The 14,941-nt window shown below is 53.1% G+C and overlaps 1 protein-coding gene across 1 annotated transcript in view; it reads left to right on the forward strand.

Annotated features, from left to right (window-relative positions):
• Positions 1 to 13,006: 13,006 nt before the first annotated feature.
• The window catches only part of TM9SF1 (transmembrane 9 superfamily member 1), a 478,903-nt gene continuing 476,968 nt past the window's right edge, over positions 13,007 to 14,941 (forward strand). The window contains exon 1 of the mRNA XM_085647862.1: positions 13,007 to 13,070. The gene's annotated coding sequence lies outside the window, so the exon portion shown is untranslated. The remainder of the gene's footprint in view (positions 13,071 to 14,941) is intronic.

Below are 14,941 nucleotides of genomic sequence, written 5' to 3' on the forward strand. Positions count from 1 at the left end.
TCTTGTTTTCATAGGGCACCCCAATCCTACGGGCGTATTGTTGATCTATGAAATTCCCCGTTGCGCCGGAATCCAAAAGGGCAGATACGCCTAGAGGGAGGTTGTCCGTGACCCATATAGTGACGTACACATTTATGTGAGCCACGGAAGGTTGAATGGTAGTCGCAAGTGTCAGGGGGATTCTTGGTATTCCAAAACCCAAGGCAGAAATCCCTTCCTGGCTTGGGCTTTCTAGTTTTCCGATTCCGGTGAAGAGGTAACCGCTTGTATCCGAGAGGTGCTTGGCCGTTCGGGTGCCTTTGTTCGAGCTCGACATTCTCTAATGAAGTGACCACTTTTTCCGCAGTAGAGACAGAGCTTTTGCTGCCGCCGTTTTTCCCTTTCTTCGGCGGTGAGCGGGCCACGCATCCCTCCGATTTGGATCGGTTCGCTTCCGTCAGGGTTTTTAAGACGTTCTTCAGGGAGCGTCTTAATTCTGGGGAAAAGGAAGCGTGCCTCGCCTCGAGCCTTATCCCCCTTCCTTTCCTGTAAACGATGCTCCAGCTGTACGGTGAGATCTATCAATTCCTCGCAGGTTTGTGGTAACTGCACGACTTGGGATAAAACGTCCTTTAAGTCTCCTCGCAGTCCTTGGTAGAACAGGGTGGTACGTTTCTCGTTGGGCCAGTCGGTTTCCACCAGGAGTCGGTTAAAGGTGGTTATGTAGGACAACAGATCCTGTGACCCCTGCCGGAGGGTTAGCAGTTCCCGGTCCAGCGACATCATGTGAGACTTGCGAAATGTAGCCCACATTGATTGAGAAACGTCTCAAACTTTTTGGGGTCCCCATAAAAACGTTCGGGGTGTGCTAACGGTATGCTATGGTTCTGGATGACGTGGACTGTGGGTGCGGAATCGTGGGAAGGATGGGTTGCTGTGGGTGCCGAGAAGAACCCCGCACCAGAGGAACCACCCCCCATTGTCGGGGACATAGGTGACGCGGGGGGGGGAAGGGTCCAGTCCTTGATGTATGAACTCTTCCCGGGACCTTGTCTAGTAATGCCCGCTACCTCCCTGCGCAAGGTACTCATCTCCTTTTTCAGCTCTTGGTTCTCTAGGCGGGAGTTTTGTACCTCCTGCTGCAAGGCCGTGAGGCTCTCCAGAAGGGAGGACAAAACCACATTGGTGTCCATCGCTCAGGCCGGGCTGTATACTTGGGCTTGAAAATCTGTCAGGCTGTCAGTAGTTGAAGTACATGGAAGCCACTAACCTCGGGAGTCTGCCGGCGGGAACGATGGCACGTAGAGAGGTCCCTGCTTCTCCCGTGTGCAACCCCACGCCAAGGACTGCAAAACACCAAAGCGTTGAGGGGGGACCACGGGGAAAAAAGGGAAACTAAGGAATTCTTGCTTTCACTGTGGAGTTTTCTGTCACCGGAAGGGGAAGGAACTATGGGTTTAGCTCCTCTTGGGCGTGCTGCAGAAAGGATGATACAAACAGAGAGCTTATTAGGAAGGGAAACCAGCTGATTCTTAGGCCACCCCATCCCCCTGGGTTCAGCACCTACCAAAGGAGCTTCTTCTCTGGTGAAACATTGTGTAGTTCCCAGAACCACAAGTGCTACGAAGCTGTTCACTACACAGCCAAGTGCAGACTTCTGTTATTGACCCAGCAGTGTTCCTATTCCCTGCAATGTGTCCCCAGCGCTCAATGCAAGGCGTCGTCACAAAAAGAAACCATAAGGAGTCGACCGAGATAGTTGTCTTCACTATCGCGGATCTGTCTATGGACTCAGCGCGTTCCCAGCGCTTACTGTAATGCCCCGCAGCAGAGAAGAATCAAGAAGTTGTTCTCACTGTCGCGGCTATGTCCGTAGGAGTAGTGCGTCCGCACCTCCCACCAAGCATGCCTAAATACCTGTAACTGTAGCGTCTTCCCCCAGATGAAGGTCCAATAAGTTTGTCAAACACGGGATACCTCGGAAGAACTTGGGCTCGAGATCTGGCTTGTGGTGAAAACAGGCTTCTATGAAGGGTTCAAGCATGCGCTCGTCCTCCAGCGGGGATCACCATCCGCTAAGCGCCGCTTCCTGAAACTGACGGTGCGTTGTCAAGCCCCGCCCCCATGGAAGGGGAGGGGCTTTATAGTCGTGGTTACGTGAGCGGCGGAACTTTCTGCATTCCGGCGCTCTGTGTCCCAAGGCCTTCTGGGACACGTAGTCAGGTTCCAGCTGCTCGTATTCCTGCGCGCAACCGGGCCAGAGCAGGGAGTGCCAGCCTTCTTCTCCACATGTCTCCGGACTCTCGCAAGGATCGTGACAATCTGGCCGGTCCCCCCTATGTGAATTTGCAGGGGGTAGGCGAGTCGGACTCCCCTACACAAGATGCTATTTAACAAGCAGTTTCAATGCATCGTGAGGAGACATGCCAGGAAAGCCGCAAGGCGTAAACTGCACTAAGGAAAGTCCAAGGAGTGGTCAGGAAGCGGACCAAGGTATGTAACACCATTGGGGATCGCCTCACAGATCTTGAGACAAGAATCACTACAGTTGAGACAGACCTTGCTGCTACCAAGACGCAAACTATGTACCATAAAGCGTGTCAAGTGGATATACAATGGAAGCTAGAGGACCAAGAGAATCGCCAGAGGCGTAACAACCTTCGTCTACTTGGGGTCCAGGAAGGGGTCGAAGGTTCAGATGTCCAGACCTTTGTTATAGAACTTCTGAGGACAGCCTTCCCAGAATTATCAGGCTGGAACTGGGCGCAGCAAGTCCAGTGAGCCCACAGGGTACCCTTTGTATTAAGACAAACTCCTAGGGAAGGAGCAAGACCCAGGGCTATTCTTATATACTTTGGGAACTTTCTCCTTAGACAAGCTATTTCAGAGAAAGCAAGACCTGAATCAAAATGCCTTAGTGGAGACATATCTTTCTACGTCCGGACAGATTTTTGTCATGCAACAGTCGAGAGACGTTGGCGCCTGAGGCAGATGAAAAAAACCTTTTAAAGATCTAAATGCACAGGCTTATGTGATGAACCCTGCCTGCCTTAAAGTGATCTGGCAAGGCAATACACGCTTCTTTGATTCAGAGATCAAGGTAAAGGAGTTTCCAAATGACATTAAGCCAAGATAATGTTTAAGGGGGGGGGGGGGGGGAGTAAATGAAATGAGAGAATAAGGTTATAAAACTACACGGTGTATTTAGATAATGAGAGCACTGATGTCAGGAATAAGATAAGGCTTAGGGGGAGGGACATAGGAAGTCACCTATTTTTGCACTAATTCACTAGTGAGGTTATGTTTGTGTTTCGTGTTTCATTATTGTTTAATTGTCGCCGCATGTCCACGGGTCACATGCGCTGCTTCCATCTCCTTCAGACTACTTAGCGGTCGGTTAGCTTCTCAGGGCAGGGGGGCAGGGAGGGTCTGGGGGGGGAGGGTGGCTCTGGGACACGGGAGCTCAGGGGGCAGTGTAGTGGGGGGGGCTATATAATTTTAAAAAACACTCCGAGTAGGACTTAAATTGGTTCGATGGATTTATTTTTGTAATGAAATCAAATCCAATAAAGATAAAATGAAGAACAGCAAGGTTTTTTCTGAGCATAATACAAATGGTTAGTATTATGATATGCTCGATTAATGTGGGGGGGCTAAATGATAGATCAAAATGGACAAAGGTGGCAGAGTTTATGCGGGTAATAGCACCTGATCTGATATGTATGCAGGAGACACATATTCCTTGGGAGAAAAGGGAGTTAATGACAATGAGGGGGTATAACTTATTGGTATGTTCCACACAGAGAACTAATATTCGGGGGGGTGCCATACTAGCCAAACCACAGATAGGGCTGGTCAAATGGAAGACGATGGATGCACAAGGTAGGTGGGCATTAGTCAAGCTTGAGGTAGGGCTTGTAATCTGTGTAGTTTACAGATCAAATCGAGATGACCCAAGGATATTTGAGGACCTCGAAGTCGAGCTAGCATTATGGCCACAGCCGCTGGTCATATGTGGAGATTTTAACATACATCAAGATACTGGTCTCAGCTCGGGCAACAATATCAAGGGAGGAAACCTCGGGTACATAGGGCATTAATGTCCCTTATGAATAGTCATGGGTTGGTAGATATATGGAACCATCAGCATTTCAATGACGTAGGGTACACCTATTACTCTTGCCCACATAAGAAACACGTTTGGCTCGATTATTTTTTAGTCCCAACAAGTTTACTAAGGAAAAGCAAAATCAGGAAACTTCCGAAGGTGGTCTCAGATCATAACCCTCTAGGGTTGGAGGCTGAAATTCAAGCAACTGTCAAACAGCGTAGAAAGTGGACTTTCGATAGGAAACTACTTGCGAAAACCACATTTGTTGAGCATATTAGGAATTGGCTGCAGGGGTTTTACGATGTTAATAGATATAGTGCTTCTCGCACCATAGTATGGGATACCTGTAAGGCCACCTTAAGGGGGGAGATCATCAGTTTTGTTGCCCAGGAAAGGAGACTATTTCAGGCTGAAAAAGAAAGATTATTATGGGAACTGGCAGAGATAGAGCAAGAGCATGTGCTGCAGATATCACAGTGGCAGTGGGAGGGGGTGGCTAGAACCCAATTTAAAATTATTACCTTGAAGGCAGAGATTAATAGCTGGATAAATCAAAGAACATCTGAGGAATGGCAAAGACAATTCCAATACTTCCACTACTTTTCGTACCACCAAAGAAAACACACATACTTCTTCTGAAGGAAGACCGGAGGACTACAGGATGCCTCCTTTTTGGGGATGTGTCAAGGCCACTAGCATTTTGAAAGTCCAGATAAAACAGCCCAGCATCTGTATTACAAGGAGGGAGGAGGTTATCAGCCATCTAATGATTGTGCTCATTGCACCTATAGTCTATAGTGGGCATTCCTAAGGCATGTGGTCCGAAACGCTCCTCCATCCAATCAAATTTCTGGGCTCTGGATAGGTGCTCTGCTAACGGTTCATATTCAAAACAGGCACTCATTTTTTCTTTCACCTTTACGATAATGTCTGCTGACTACGAAGGTGGAGGCAGCACTAAAACCTGCTCTGATGGCAAAGCCTGGGTATGAGTCACAGGTGTCACCAAAGACATTGGGGCCGGCTCCTTAACAGGCAATAGCATCCTTGGAAGCAGCACCAAGGTCTGTAAGGCATGGAATGGGATTGCTTTGGTGTCAGAGCAGCCAAAATCACCAAGCCCACATGATTTGACCAACCCTTGGCGAGTGGCCCAGGGAGTAGCTGGGTCATTCTGAAAATGGCTACTTTGTCCTATTGAAAGGCCTTGACCTGACAAGAGCTGCAGATGGAATTAGGAACTACAGTTTCTTCTTTTACATAATTGGAATCAGCTTCAGCAACTAGGAATAGACCAGAATTGTGGAACACCTTCATGTGTCTGAAAAGGTCCTGGGAGCAAGACTCGTGTCTTCAAGTAAGAAGAGATCTTCTCCTTCCCATGGCAATTTTTGTGCTTTTTTGGAAAGATCTCTTTAACAATCATTCAATTTCTTAAGACTTACTTGTGAGTGAGGAAAGTGACCACTTTAGAGTATCTCTACGGACTATGGTCTAAAATAGCTTGGCCTCTCTTTGTATTGACAAACAAATACAACACAAAAGAATGTCCTGTGGATCCTTTTTTTACTGCCTTTTCTGTATCTCTTCTTTTCACTTCTGTCCTTACTTTCACTCTAGTTTTCCCCCTACCTGCTCTCGCCGCTGCTCATTACCCGCAGCCTGCTCCCTTCCAAGTACCGTTTTCCTGCCTCCCAGCTATCCAGCCCTCCCACCTCCACAACACTGCCTAATGGTGGCCACTGTGCGGTTGTGCAGCGGGCACGCCAAAGGCAAGCCAGTCTGTGCCCACTGGTGCCTGGACCACGCCCAGCATCACAGACCCTGGTTGCCACAGCCTCCACCACTACGACGCCAGCACCCTCTACGCTCTCAATCCCAGACGTTCCACCGCCTGCCACCTCGCTTCACCGAAGAACACACAAGGCCCATTCTCCTGCCACAACTGCGCCTTCTCCAGCCACCGCACACCAGACCCACAGACCGCACAACCCTCAAGAACCAACCACCTGAGATGCATCCTACTCAAAACCTGCTCCCTCAAAAGACACGCTGTGGAGATCTATGACCTGCTCGACTCCATCACCCCTGACATTGCCTTCTTCTTCGGAACCTGGCTGAACCCCACCTCAGCCTGAACATCGTGTCCACCATCCCCGACGGCTACTATTTATCCACAAAGACCGCATCAACAGGCCGAGAGGAGGCTTTGCAATCGTACACAAAAACACCCTCCCTCTCACAACCAGCTCCGACGACCACTTACCCGACATGAAACTCCTCCGCTTCCAGATCCAGTCCAACCTGAATGCCACCCTCTGTGGCACTCTCATCCACAGACCTCCCTGACCCGCCCCCCCCCCATTCAGCAAAGCCATATCCGACTTCATCGATCACCACGTTCTATCCTCAACGGACTACATCCTCCTCTGCAACCTGAATTTCCATCTGGACAACGTCAACGACCACAACTCCTCATCTCTACTCGAGAACCTCGCCACCATCGGACTCAAGCAACTGGTCACCTCTCCAACCCACTCAGCAGGAAATACACTCGATCCCATCTTCACCACAGACATCAAATCGGTCAGCCACACCTCCAAGCCACACTCGGCCAACCACCACTGCACCCACTTCTCCTTCGCCAAACCCACTATACGCCACCACGCCCACCACTATTCTTGCAGAAGCTGGAACAAGGTCACGAAGACCAGCTCACCACCTCCCTCAGCGAAACCCCACCACCGTCATCCATGGATGCCATCGCCTCTGCACGCAGCCTCCACTGTTGGATATCCAGCTGCCCAGAAACACCGGCTTCCATCAGGAAACCGTCAGGGAAGCAGCCCTCCAAGAAAGCCAGCTGGTTCTCTCCCGCTCTCCAAGAGTACAGATGCACCTACAGACGGCCCTAGAAAAGATGGAGGAGCAGCAAGATCATGGCACGCTACGCAGCCTTCAAAACCCCTGTCAACGCACACCACCACCTAATGAGAACAACAAAGAAAGTAGGCATACAGGAACGCATCAACGCCAACGGGCACAACAGCAAAGAACTTACCATGGTCAAAGAATTTGCCAAACCCAGCACAGAGACAGCTGACATTCCCCCCCTTGCAAAACCTCTGTGACAACCTCGCCCCCTTCTTCCACCGCAAGATCAAGGAGATCAACGGCTTCGCAACCCGAGACTCATCCACCCCACCCACATCCACCCCACCCACAACCACCACACCAAATGGCTCCAGATCCCAGCAGACCCTGCCCAACTGGACCACCCTCACTTCTAACGACACCCTCAGCATCATGAAGAGCATCCACTCCATAGCCCCCTCGCACCCCTGTCCTCACCACATCTTCAACAAAGCCGGCACCTCAATCTCACCTGAGCTCTGCCGCACGATCAACTACTCCATCGAGTCTTGCACCTTTCCAGAAGACTAGAAACACGCAGAGTTTAACCCGCGGCTATAGAAACCCTCTGAACTACAGATCCATCTCTCTGCTCCGCTTCCCAGCTAAAGTCATTGAGAAAGCCATCAATGCCCAACTCTAAGAGTTCATCAAAACGAACCAGATCTTGGATCCCTTCCAGTCGGGCTTCAGAAGCAACCACAGCACCTAGTCCGCTCTCCTCGTCGCTACAGACAACATCGTCACCCTCCTCGACCGAGGCGAGACTGCAGCCCTCATCCCCCTGGACCTTTCAGCTACATTCAAAACTTACCCCCACCACACCCTCTGCACAAGACTCCACGACACCGGCATCCATGACAAAGCCCTAGACTGGATCTGCTCCTTCCACACCGGCCGAACGCAGAGAGTCAGACTTCCGCCATTCTATTCAGAACCCACATAGATCAGCTGCCGAGTGCCTCAGCGATCCTTCCTGAGCCCCACCATCTTCAACATCTACATGGCCCCACTTGCAGCCATCATCAGAAGCCACTGACTCAAAATCGTCTCCTACGCGGACAACACCCAGCTGATTCTCTCTCTCACAGACGAACCCACAGCCGCTGAGAGCAACTTCCACAACGGGATGAAGGCAGTCACCTCCTGGAAGAAGGACAGCTGCCGCTAGCTCAAATCAGACAAGACTGAAGTCCGCATTAATGAGCGCAGAGGATGCTATTGACAGGAGTGGGAGCTGACCACATACCCCCATCCGTTTACATCTATTCACCGGAACTCAGACTTCATACTTGTATTTAAGGGACAGGCCTTTCATAAGTGGGGAGACGGGGACCTATTTACAAAGGGCAATATAAAATTCTTCAAGCAATGCAAAATAGATTTAAATCACAGAACAGATACACTGGCCTAAATACAATTGAGACACTGAACTCTACATCCCATCACAAAACCAGGAGCGACCAGAGAGCTTACAAATTTTAAGAAGTTTGTAAAAATCTGCCCACATTCCAACAATGTAATTTCAAATACATTTATAAGCACTTGGTGATAGGGGAACTAGAAAAGGTTTGACAAACTCCTAAAAATGGAAATAGAAGACAAGTAGTGAGGAAAACTGTTGGAACATATAGTAAAGAATCATAAAAAATTTAATGAAAATGGAGCATAGATAGAGGCCGATATATAATTGGTACCTCACCCAACAACGATTAAAGGAAATATACTCTACCTCAAGGGAGTGTGGAGATACAGATGGACCACCACTTCATATATGGTGATCAGGTAAAACGGAGAAGGAGATCCTGAGTAAAATTAAATAAAATGACTGTAACTAGATGGTGTTATACTTGACCTCAGAAATAGCAGGATGAAAGAGATGATGAAATCAACAAGGAGATTGGTAATTCAATTGTTAACAGCCTCTAAACAGCTGATAATGGCAGAAAAAAAATCTGAATCACCCCAAAAAATGCAGAGTGAAGCACCTGACCAGTACGCTTTTATATCTGACCATGCTAAAAGTACTGCACTGGGACAGATCCAGCTGTTATTAAAACACAAAAGAGTGCTTGCAACTGAGTTGAGGAGAGAAAGAGTGAGCTTTGGGCTGATACAGGGTTAATGCTGCTGTCCCCCTCCTCTAGAGTTTATTTACGTGGTGGGGCGCTGGAAATGAGTTCACGCCTGCCCCTGACAAGGAAGAATCAGAAGGTGCCACTACAGGAGCACCATACCAGGGGGTGTTGCTAACCGCCGAGCCCTCGACCGGGCCTGGGATCCTGCAGACACCAGAGGCATTGCGGGGCCATGCTGAGTGCAACACATGCTACCTACCCCTTAACACCGACGAGGAGCCGGAGGACAGCGTAAGAGCTCTGATTTCAGGCACGCAGAGCCGGTTGCAGCAGGAGCTCTCGGCTGTGGCTGCGTTGGTGGTGCGGAGGCCTCCGCTGTAATGTTGGGCCTCAGGCCCACATGGTGATGAGTAACAGACACGGACACCAGGGGTACGGTACAGTAACTGGCCGCGAGCACGTGCACCCGGGCCCTTTTCCTGACGGGGCCACGTCACTCGTGGCACCTGTGATGGATGGGTGTGGGGGTGCAGTGTGTCCAGCCCTCGAGGGAGTGGCTGGGATGACAGCTTCCTGCAGGACACTAGAACGTGTCTCGCAGAACACTACATTCCTCCCCAACTTTATTGAGGACCAAACAAAATGTTAGTCCAACCTGTGGGAATGAAACAAACAGTTAACTAAATACCACAGGGTCCATCAGTCTCTCGAGTCAGGTGGCAGGACGACATCAGACACGGGCTGGTGGCTTGGCTTGCAGCAGGACCTTCTCGGCGGACACCCGTAGTTTAACCTGAGGGGCTCAGGACACGGCCGCTGGCTTGGAGACGTCCGCTGCATACCGTCAGTTCGCTGACAATGACATGTCTTGTTGTCTTGCATGGCTTCCACTTTGCTGATGTCAGTGATGGCCTGCGGTGAGTTCTAACAGTTCCTTTTTAGTGGGTTGCATCGTGACCATGGATGGAGTCTCAAGTGGGAATTCACAGAGGTGTTGCTGGACTGACTGTCCCTGTTGAACCGCTTGGCTGTGACCGGTACCTTGTCGGTGGGGCAATGTCTCTCCTCGCTCTCCCACCCGTCGTCGGGGTTGCTGCGGGACTGTAAGAGGGCTGCGCTGGGGGCTGCTTGTGTGCCGTCTTGGGGTAGCTGCAGGACCGCTGAGGAGCTGTTACTTGGTCGCACGCACAACCCTTACGGGTGGATGAGTCTTGGTCAAGACTTGCACTCGCTGCCGCGGTTCCGGTGTAGGCAGGTTCCCAGGTGGCTTCTGATTTCTTTTGGTCGGCGGGTGTGGCAACGGTGTAGGACTCCCATCCACTTGTGCACTGGTAGTGGTGTTTGACGCAGGTGCTGATGGCTGGCATGATGGCGGTTGGCAGCCATGTGGTGACTCAGGATGACAGGTGGTGGTGACTTGCTGGGAGAGTTGGATGTCAGGAGGGACTTGGAAGCCATGTGCCTCCGTCTTGCTGAGGTGGAGTGTCTGTGGCGGCTTGACACGTAGAGTGTGGGGATCCTCTCTTGCCTGGCTTGGGGCCACTGCCGACTCCATCCTGAGGCGGTGAAAGGACGGACACTCAGTGCTGATCTTCACCCGTGGCATCTGCGGACAGGAGCTGGGATGCCACTTGACTTAGACTGCCGATGCTTGGGCATGGACGGTCGCCTGGGGAAGCGTAGGGGTGAGACGCGGTTTACGCTTGATGCGGCTTACGTTCGGTTCACCCGTGGAGCTGTATCCAGGGACGTCGGTCCGCCTTGGTGTTTGGTGTGTCAGGGTGTGCTCTTGGCTTGCTGGGCGAGTACTCGGTCTTCTCCCTTTTGTTGGTCTATTCAGCCCACCTGTGTTCCTCCGATTTTCGTGGTGACAGGGCTGTCACTCTCTTCTTTCTTCGAGGGCATTGCGCTTGGACCTCGAGGCGGCACTGTCGTGGCTTCGGCCTTCGTTCTGGCGCGCTCCTTGCTTGCTGGGCAACAGGACGTCTGGTCACGTGTCACCGGTTGCTGGAGCGCATGTTGCTGTGGCGGTCTGCCACGTGGAGTGTGCAACTCCTCTCTTGCCTGTCGTGGGTCGCAGCCGACTGTCTTGAGGCAGTGTGAGGGAGGACACTGTGTGTGGTCTTCGGCCCACTGCGGGGCTTCGCTGTGGCGGTGGAGATGCGGGTGCCCTCCTACCTGCGTTCAGCAGTGCTTCCTTGTGGAGGTGTCTCCTGGGTGCTGTCTGTGCAGTCGGGTTCACTGGCACAGCTTTCTGCACGCTTCTGGCTTTGCATGCTCTTTGGGTGCTCTGTCTCGTTGTTGGACGCTTTCGTCTGACACTTTGGGTGCCTGTGGTGTGGTTGGCGGTTGTCCCTGTTCACCAGTAGGGGCGGGTGATGCAACCTCTTCACTGGCGGTGGCGTTGAGCAGCCACGTGTGGTGCGTGCCCTGCACTAGTCCTCCTTGCGCTAATGCTGGGGGCAGCTTCCCTTGAGACGTCGATGTCTTAGCTGGTCGTCCATTCTTGCTAGTGGTGGCTGTCCGTGTATAGCTCTGAGTTTTTTGTAGCTCCTTGCGGGGTTTGTCAGTCTCTCCCCGTACTTTGCAGAGGTGGCAGGTGGCGCTCTTACTTATATGATGCTGGTTTGCGCTGGTACAGCTTGGGGCACCTAGGGGCTCTTGAGTGTGGCAGCTACCTGGAGACTTTACTGTCTTCGAAGGTGTCCTTGCTGGGCTCACTTGCAGGGTGCCGAGGGCCACTTCATGGGCTTTCTTCTCTGAGGGCCCGTCTTGCTGTGCCTAGTGCAGTCCGTCTCAGCAACTGGGCGTGAGCAGGCAGTCTTCCTGGTAGTGGTGTTGGGCGGCCACCTGTGGTGTGTGTTCTGCACCATCCGTTTCTAGAGCTGTCGAGGGGGGGGGGGGGACAGCTCCTTTTGAGACGTTGCCGTTTGTTCTGCCTGTTGGTGTCTCGCGGCAGCGTAGAGTCCAAAGTAGCGCTCCTTCTGTGGTGGGCAATTGCGGACCCTTGATGGGTTTCCTTGCTGCTTTCGCTTGTAGGGTGCAGTGCAGTGCTGCTTGTCACTGGTCTGCTGAAGTCGGTTGTGGTGGGCAGTCGGCGTGCTGGACCGCTCTTTGGATGCGCCGGTGCAGACCCTCTTGCACGGATCACTTTGCAAACTCCTCTTGCTGATCCTGCCGCTTCTGGCAGGGTAGTGGGGTGTCAGGGCCTCTCCTCCAGTCTATGGGGCTGCTTGGGCTGACGGTCGCTGGGCACCGCTGGCTAACTGCTCTGGCCAGGCAGTACGTCTGTCCTTCAGCACGTTGTGTCTGGGGCTACCAGGTGCGCTGCGTTCGCCGCGGTGGCTTGCCTTGATTGCCGCCGATTGTGGGTGCTGGGGGAAGCCGGTGCAGTGACAGTCCGTGGCCACAGTGCGGGAGCTGAGTACACTGAGTGGTGCACTTGGTGCTAGGGTGGAGTGAGCTGCACCCTACCCTCGTGTGGGGTCTGAGGCATTCCTTACAGCTTAGCCTTGTTCAGCCATGTTCCTAGGCTGGGGTTTTACTGGTTGCAGCGGCTCTGTGGGTGTATGGGCTTGGATCTCCCTGCTGCCATGATGAGGTTATCGTGTTATTGGTTTCGCCCTGCAGGCTGTTTCTTCCTCCTGTGCCTGGTTAATGCAGCTGCAGTACCACTCGTGGTCACTAGGTGGCAGTGCAGTGCTTTAGTCTCAGAGCCTGGCAGTTCCCTCTGCAGGCTTCTCCTCTTCACTGGCTGTGGCGACGGTTTCTGGCAGTGCTCTACCACTCTGCTGGAGCTGAAAAGGAGTTAAAACACTGGATTTCCCCCTCCTCCTACCACCGGCTAGTGCGTGTGCCAGTTCTATTCGATTTTAGTTGCAATGGGGCGCTGTGGCCGCCAGGTGGCGCTGCAGCCACTTGTCTGGAAGCAGGAAGAAAACCCTCGATGTGGCCTGGAGGTTGGACGGGGTAGAGAAACTCACCGGCAGGTAGGGAGTGCCGCTGTATGCTTTGCTTGTGTTCAGAGTTGTCTTTGCACTCACTCTCGCGGGGCCGCGGCAGGAGGTGTCAGCCTGACGGGTGCTTGTCAAAGGCTGCTGGGTTGCCTGCTCTTTTCTATCGGCCTTTGGCGCTTGGAGCTGATCTGTGGCCGCATCCACCGCTGGATCCAGGTGCCTACTGGTAATTAGAGTCTGCGGCCTTGCGCCTACCTCCGGACCGTGCTGGTCGCTTGCGAAAGGTAGGGGGGCACAGTATGGGCAGTGCACATGGGCTGGGCGGCACACATCTTGCTGGCAGTGACGGAGGCGCTTTGAGCATGGACCGTGCGGCACGCATTATTCCGCGGCTTGGCTCACTCAGGCGCAGGCTTCACACCAGGCGAAAGCAGCCTTGGTTACCTCCCTCACCGGCTGGGTGTGTATCAGGCTGGCGGGTGATGGCCTTCTCGCTCTCGCGCTCACTGCATGCACTGGGCGCCGCTTCGCGCCAGTGCGATCACTGGTGCCTTGGAGACGGAGGAGGCACGGAGAGACTCGCCACCTTCCTTCCAGCGCCGCTCGGACTCCGGTCGTCACACTGCCTGTTGCGGTGGGTGGGTACTCTTCCCTTGTGGCAGCGACCGCCACGACGAAGGGGTAGCGATGCCGGCAACATGGAGAGGTTCCCAGGGAGCTCTCCGGGACCTCGGTTTTCCGTAGCGCCTCACCATGAAGTGATTTGGGCAGTTCTCGCCTCGTGGCACTGCGGCCCCTCCAGAGGCAACAGCCGCTCACCGTTGTCAAGGGCTGTGGGCAGTGGCTGGGGGTGTGCGCAGCGGTGTGGCAGCCCTGCGCCCTTTCCTCTCTCTCAGGCCACTGAGTGCCGGCTGGCAGTTGCAGGGTCTCGCTGTGCGGTCAGACAGGTGCCGGTGCCTCAGGGTATATCACTCTTCCTACAGCGAGGCAGACGAGCTGTCGTGCACGGGGGTTGGTACCCTCTTGTTGCCATTGTAATGTTAGGCCTCAGGCCCACATGGTGATGAGTAACAGACACGGACACCAGGGGTACGGTACAGTAACTGACCACGAGCACGTGCACCCGGGCCCTTTTATTGACGGGGCCACGTCACTCGTGGCACCTGTGATGGATGGGTGTGGGGGTGCAGTGTGTCCAGCCCTCGAGGTAGTGGCTGGGATGACAGCTTCCTGCAGGACACTAGAACGTGTCTCGCAGGACACTACATCCGCGAGCTGCAAGTGGATTCGGCTATCCTCCAGACTGTAGGCGAGGGCGCAGACGTACTGCGCTGATCTGGTTGTAGGGCTGACATCGGAGTCACGTAGGTTGCACGTAGCGGCCTGCAGCGCAGAGCAGCAGTGACCCCGACAGAGCATGCTTCTCGGGCTCAGAATTTCCCACAAGCCTGGGGAACGTACTACAGCAGGGCCTGACCGGCGGTAAGTGCGATGAGCGCAGGCCATTTAGAAGACAGTCTGATAGAATTGAGGCCCTTCTCTGTACTCTAGTCCTGGATCTGTTCTGTGCTGCAGCACCGGATGAGAACAATTGGGAAGCTGAATGTTGGGGGAAGACTTCTCTTGTGTGGGCTACGGTGGAGCTTCCTCATTACTACGCGGACCCCCCTGGCATCTGGAGATTGTGGGGTGTGGAGCTGGGGCAGACGGGCGCAGGATGGGTACGGGTTCCTCCTGCGATTGATCATCGGAAGGCCTGGAATGGTGGACTGAGCTGGCCCCTGACATAGGATGTACTAAGCTATCTGCACCTGAATCGCGGTAAGGAGGCTGCAGAGGGGGAGGGATTTGCTTTGCTGGCCTATCACCCTGTTGGGTCGGTGGTGGTATCGGTGAGGGGTTCA

Source organism: Triturus cristatus, chromosome 1_1, assembly GCF_964204655.1.
Source record: "Triturus cristatus chromosome 1_1, aTriCri1.1, whole genome shotgun sequence".
Taxonomy (NCBI): Eukaryota; Metazoa; Chordata; class Amphibia; order Caudata; family Salamandridae; genus Triturus; species Triturus cristatus.